Genomic DNA, 6,551 nt, shown 5'->3' with positions numbered 1-6,551 from the left:
TGGGGCACTTGGGTGGCTCAGTTGGTTAAGCACCTGTCTTTGGCTTGGGTTGTGGTCCCAGTGTCCTGGGATCAAGCCACACATTAGGCTCCCTGCTCTGTGGGGGTACTGCTTCTCCCTCTCCCTCTGCCTGCTACTCCCCCTGCTTGTGTTCTCTCCCTCTGTCAAATAAAATATTTTTTTAAAAAATGAACAAATTGAGGCCTAGTAAGGTTAATGATATGCTCAAATTCAAATAAATACAGCCCAGAGCAAAACAAGGCTGGAACTCAGGTTTCAAATTCTGTATTTTATTAACTAAGCTGTTACGGAGTTCATTTTTTATCTCTACTGGTGTTTTTAAAGCTGTCTGGAAACAAAAAAATGTAGAATTGCCTTTGTATTAAGTGAGACTTTATACAAGCTAAATCAAATTCAAATTTTATTGTAACTTCTTGGGTGAAAGATGAACTGGATTCTTTTGATTGGTCCAAAATGACTAGTTATAATAGAGTTCAAAAGGAAAAAAGATTATTTGGACCACAAAGTGACTTCACTCCATTCAGAATTGTTTCAAACTAAATTTACACTCAGCTTGAAAAAGCCTATGTGAAGCTTCAGTTGGAACTGCTGGCTAGCAGAACAGTGTCTACATTTGTCATATGTTGGTTAACATACTCAACTGAAATTTCTCCACAGCTCCAACTATGGACTCCGGTTTCTAAAAACTGTTTAATCGTTTTAAAGCAGATGAGATTTGCCAGGGTCCTTTTTTGATAAACAAAGAAAGGGCATGTTTTATAAGCATTAAGTTAACATAAGAATTGTTATTAATTCTCTTTCACCATGGCAATGGACCACAAGCCATTAAGCAAGGCACCCTTAAGTGAGATTAGAATGCAAGTAAATAAGCAAATGTTGAGTAAATAAGTTTCCAACCAATTTTATTCATTTATAATTTATAGATAAATAAAAACTTGCCCTTGGAACTGGCGTTTCTAAAACCCAATCTCCAGTGTGTTGCAGAAAACATTACAGGTGTTGAAGCTGAAAAGAGAAGCCAAACTCTGATGATCAAAGTCTCAAGGAAGAAAGGGAGCAATTGTTTTTCCAAAAAGGTTTTTTGGTAAGAGCCTTGATAGCCCAAAAAGAGTGCTTAACATGTTTGTCTGCAATTAGAACCCCTCCTATGTTCTGGACTGTTGAGTCTATGCTCTGGATATTTCCTCCCTCATAATTGATTTCCAATCAATGATATTTTCTTTATTGATGTTTTGCTGATATATAAGACAGAAACCACATGTTTAGTTTTGCTTAAGAACTGGATGGAGGATGGTGACAATTAAATTCAAGATGTGCTGCTGCTGTAATTTGCTAGATCTGAATATAACAAGAGAAGAAATTAATTTGTAAAAACAATATCATACACCAGATCTACGCTTTCAAAAAAGAGAATTGATCCTCTCAAGAGTGTCTGAATACCAACTGGCAAATTTGTAGATTAGCTGTAACCTTGTCCCAGTCCCAGGCTAGTGCCTTTCCTTTGGAATTCAGATAGCTATGCACTTGCCGGTCATTATCATTAGGTATAATGAGTTTATGAGGTTGGAAACCAATTAAAGTACTGATACAGCAAAACTAATTTGGAAAGGCAAATGTATAACAAGCAAAAAAAAGTCAATATTTTTGAATTTTTTTTTAATTTTCCAGCTAATCACTTTCAACAGTGTAATGAATTGAGATTTAATTGCTGAAAAAAAATTTTTTAATAATTATTTATTTATTTGAGAGAGAGAGTGGGAGAGAGTGTGTGTGAGCAGCGAAGAGGCAGAGGAAGAGGGAGACAAGGAGACTCCCTATGCATGGGAAGTCCAACATGGAGCTCAATCCCAGGACCACTGAGGTCATGACGTGAGCCCAAGTCAAGATTCAGATGCCCACCTAACTGAGCCACGTAGGGACTCTTTGAAAAGTAATTATGTATTTTTAAGAAATTGTAATGCCTTAAGGATATAGGGTATATCATGTTCTGGAATATTGTAGAGAAAAAAATCCATCCTCCTTTTTCGCTTTATGGAGGGTATTAATATATACAGCTCACATGGCAGAGCACTGAGGTCTCCTGCCAATAGCCATGTGAGGGAGCCGTCTTAGGAACAGCGTCCACACCCTCAGCTGAATGCAGCCCCATCCTCATTGCAACTTCATGAGGGACCCACAGCCACCCAACTACACTACTCTTGATTTCTTCAGCTGTGGAATCATGTTGGTCGCTTTAAGCCACTAAAAGGAAAAAAAACTGATAAAATATGATGAGCTGTTGGGATTTAACCACTTTCACAAAGTATCCTGGACTTCTAGAAAGAGCTGCAAGAGTGGTAGAATCACTGTTGCTCTCTGTTACACTGGAAAATTTTTTTTAAACTTTCAAAACAGTGTTATTTCAAAGGTCTGAGTCCTTTCTGGAAAGCACAACACTGGGTTCAACCTCATCTAATTAAGCAAATATTTGTTAAACATCTCATATTTGTAAGGCACTTTAGGAGATTACCAAAAAAAAAAAAAAAAAAAAGTTGAAACCAAAGGAAAGGAAATCAGTCAGTGATTACTTGTATGTATGCTTTAAAAAAAAAAAAAAAGTCCTACATCTAAAAAGTATTAATAAACACAGTATGTTTGTCAGAAATTCCCTTGCCCTTTTACATACCTGCCTTCATACCTCTCCTGTTTGCCCCTGGAGGTATTCTTCCCACCTAAGCTTTACATCTCTCAAAATTGCAAGGGTCCAGGACGGGGAGAATCATTTGCATTGTTCATGTTTACTCCTTGTAAGACAGTACTCAAAAGATCATTATCTGTTATCTGTCTTGCTACCTCACAGAGGAGACAATAAAGCAGAGTTGACTATCCTTGTTTTGACAGATACAATTTTTGGGGAAGGAGTTCCAATGCATTTAATCATTTTGACGGGGAAAGGGTGACCTTCTGATTGCTAAACTAAGATGATGAAGGAGGGCAGAACTGGAAATAGTAGCCAAATGAATAGGGGGAGTTGAGCTAAGTGCTCACATGATATGATTTCAGTGGCCATAAAGCCTTTTAGCCCTAAAAATTACCACTGCTCTGTAATGTCTGAAATCTTCATCTCTCTCCAGTTGAAGGCTCTCTTAAAATGCAAAACAAATGCCCTGTGAGAAGTAACATTTTAATTGTGATCATTTATTCCTTTGTGAAAATGTGTATTAGATTGTTTCTTAGCAGTAGATTTTGATCGAGAACATTGAATGCTACTGTAGGATGAGGTAGAGAGTTCTAGGTATCTCAACTATTGGACTAGGAAATACCTTCTGGCAAAAACCCCATTTAAACACAAATCTCAACCAATGCAGTCTTTTTCTTTCAAGTGTCCTTTTCCTTCTGGTTTGTCTGCTTACAGTTACCTTCAAATAGTTGTTTTTTATGTTTGTTGTGAACTCATAATCATTATCTGTAACAGCCTTATACAGTTATTCTTCTATTACCAGAAGCAGAATACATTTTAAAAACCTAAAAATTAATACATCAATTCTACAAATTGTTACAAGTAAACTAATTAGATACCTGGGCGGCTTAGTGGTTGAACATCTGCCTTCGGCTCAGGGTGTGATCCCAGGTCTGGGGGTCGAGTCCCGCATCGGGCTCCCTGCGAGCAGCCTGTTTCTCCCTCTGCCTATGTCTCTGCTTCTCTCTCTGTGTCTCTCACGAATGAGTAGGTAAAATCTTAAAAAAAAAAAAAAAAAAAAAAAGATTGTAGTCCACTATAAATGGGCCTGGTTTTTAAAATATCAAAATAAAATGTTATCGAGATACATGCAATCACTTCCCCCCAAATGAATACACTAAATGTATATGTACTTGTTCTGTCATAGATACTTTACCCTTATAGGGTGCATTTAAAAAAAATCCTCAGAGGCCAGAAGCATTTGCAGTTAAGTTTAACAACACCAACAGCTGGTTGCAGTTAAAAACCTCCCCGTTTTCATCTTATTTTATTTTTCCTTCCCTTCCCCTATGTTCATCTGTTTCATTTCTTAAATTCTATACATGAGTGAAATCTTATGGTATTGTCTTTTTCTGACTGATTTCACCTAGCTCTATCCATGTCATTGCAAATGACAAGATTTCATTCTTTTTGATGACTAAAGTAATATTCCATTATAATATATATGTATATTATATATATATATGGAGAGATAAGTATTCCATTATATTATATATATATATATATATATATATATATATATATATATGGACAGTCATCTGGGCTCTTTCCATAGTTTGGCTATTGTGGACATTGCTGCTATAAACATTGGGATACAGGTGTCCCTTTGAATCCCTATCTGTATGCTTTGGATAAATACCCCAGTAGTGCAATTGCTGGGTCATAAGTAAGCTCTCTCTCTCTCTCTCTCTCTCTCTCTCTCTCTCTCTTTTTTTAAAGATTTTATTTATTTAGTCATGAGAGGCAGAGAGAGGCAGAGACACAGGCAGAGAGAGAATCAGGATCCCTGCAAGGAGCCCAATATAGGACTCGATCCCGGATCCAGGGATCATGCCCTGAGCTGAAGGCAGACGCTCAACCACTGAGCCACACAAGCATCCCAGGGAGGCTCTCTTTTTAACTTCTTGAGGAAGCTCCATGCTGTTTTCTGGAGTGGCTGCACCAGTTTGCATTCCCACCAGCAGTGTAAGAGGGTTTCCCTTTCTCCACATTCTCACCATCTGTTATTTCCTGACTTGTTCATTTTAGCCATTCAGACCATGTGAGGTGATATCTCATTGTGATTTTAATTTGTAGACAAACCATAAGAGACTCTTAACTCTAGGAAACAGAGAGTTGCTGGAGGTGAGGTAGGTGGGGGGGTGGGGATGGGGTAACTGGGTGATGGGCATTAAGGAGGGCACTTCATGGAATGAGCACCAGGTGTTATATGCAACTGATGTATCACCAAATTCTACCCCTTGAAGCTAGGAAACAAGACAAAACCCAACTTTCTTCAGCTAGTTTGAAATGCATCAAATGTTTTTTCATAAACATCCCTGCAATGGAGCCACTCCTTCCTCATGGTGAAACCCCTGTAGTTTCTCTATTTGGAAGAGAAGACACTGGGGAACTAGAAATATCCAAATAAAAGTGAACCACACAGTGGGCCCTCAGCATCAAACCAGGGTCTAAACTACTACCAATAAGTCTGGACAGTGAGCAGCCAGCCCCCTCTTGGATTTCTCTCCCCTTCCTATCTAGAATGGGGCATGTTCCTAATCTCCATAATTGGCTTTTGTTTTTTACTATATCTGAATAAAATAAAGGTGGATAATGCATCGGTATGAAATCCAGTGCTAAATGCCATTCATTTACTTTGGGGTGAGAGGTCAAGGACAGAAGAGAAGCTGGGTTTCCATATGTGCCTCAGGACTGAGTAGGGTTTAATCACCTTGGTTCTGGAGCCTCTGGCCTCATCCTTATTCTCACATCCTCATGTAAGACTGTGCCACGCACAGACTTACGGGGGGCTGAAGAGGGACAAGAAGAAGGGATGGAATTTTTTTTGCTTTGTATAGTTTTGTATAAGATTGGCTTTGGCTTTAGTGGGGGCTCCAGGGGGAAACTTTAAGCTCGAGTTCCTACTCTGTGATCCTCACAATTTTGCATACAGGTTGGAGGTGAGCCAAGTGTCCTTTCTATTTCCATTTAGTTTTTCAGCCCCTATTCCTGTTCTGATTCTGTTCGTAGACTAGAATAGCCTCTAGATCACATACAGCCAGCCTAGAGTCTATACTCCACAACTATTTGTTGAATGAAGTACTTGGCTCCATGTAATATACTTTTGTCCCTTCTTTCTTTAATTATATTTTCTAAGTTAAATTTATTCTTATCTTAATAACAGAAATTTTTTATTATGATGCTTTTACCTTTGATTTTTTTCTACTGCATACTTGAGATAGTTGACATTATAGCAATTCTATGATAAACTCTGTATTTCATTTATCAATCATAAATAACTCCACCTGAATAGGTCAAGAGCAAACATCTATACTCTCTGGAGGCGAACTTCTTCCTTTAGTGCAGCTGGCTGGCATTAGCTAAACATCCAATGATTTACCACAATGCAGCTGTGTACCAATAGAGGCTGCCCAGTGCTTACCACTGAAGATCTCATGCACTAAAAGATAGAAGAAATGAGGAAAAGAACACAAGTGCTGGTTAGCAGTTTATTAGTCATTTCACTTTTCTTCCAAAGAAAATAGTTCCACTGAATCCATGGATGGTGCTGGTGTGGTGGGCAGAAGCAGGATAATCAGCTGGCGTGGCTTTGAAGTGTGGTGGCAGGGCTTCCACCCCTTTCCCAGCTCAGCTGTTGAAGCAGAGAGAAACTTCAAAGGCAGACTTGCTGTTGTTACTGCTGGTGGGGGGTTGTGATTCCCTTCAATTGGCTTTAGAGAAAAAATGAGGAGGAATTCATCCTCTTCCTTTCCAAGGTTTAATGCTCACCAAACGATATACAGCTTTTAGTTATGACTATCTCTATCTA

Source organism: Canis aureus, chromosome 15 (assembly GCF_053574225.1).
Source record: "Canis aureus isolate CA01 chromosome 15, VMU_Caureus_v.1.0, whole genome shotgun sequence".
NCBI lineage: Eukaryota > Metazoa > Chordata > Mammalia > Carnivora > Canidae > Canis > Canis aureus.
The sequence above is the reverse complement of the archived record's forward strand: the minus strand, read 5'-3'. Positions refer to the sequence as shown.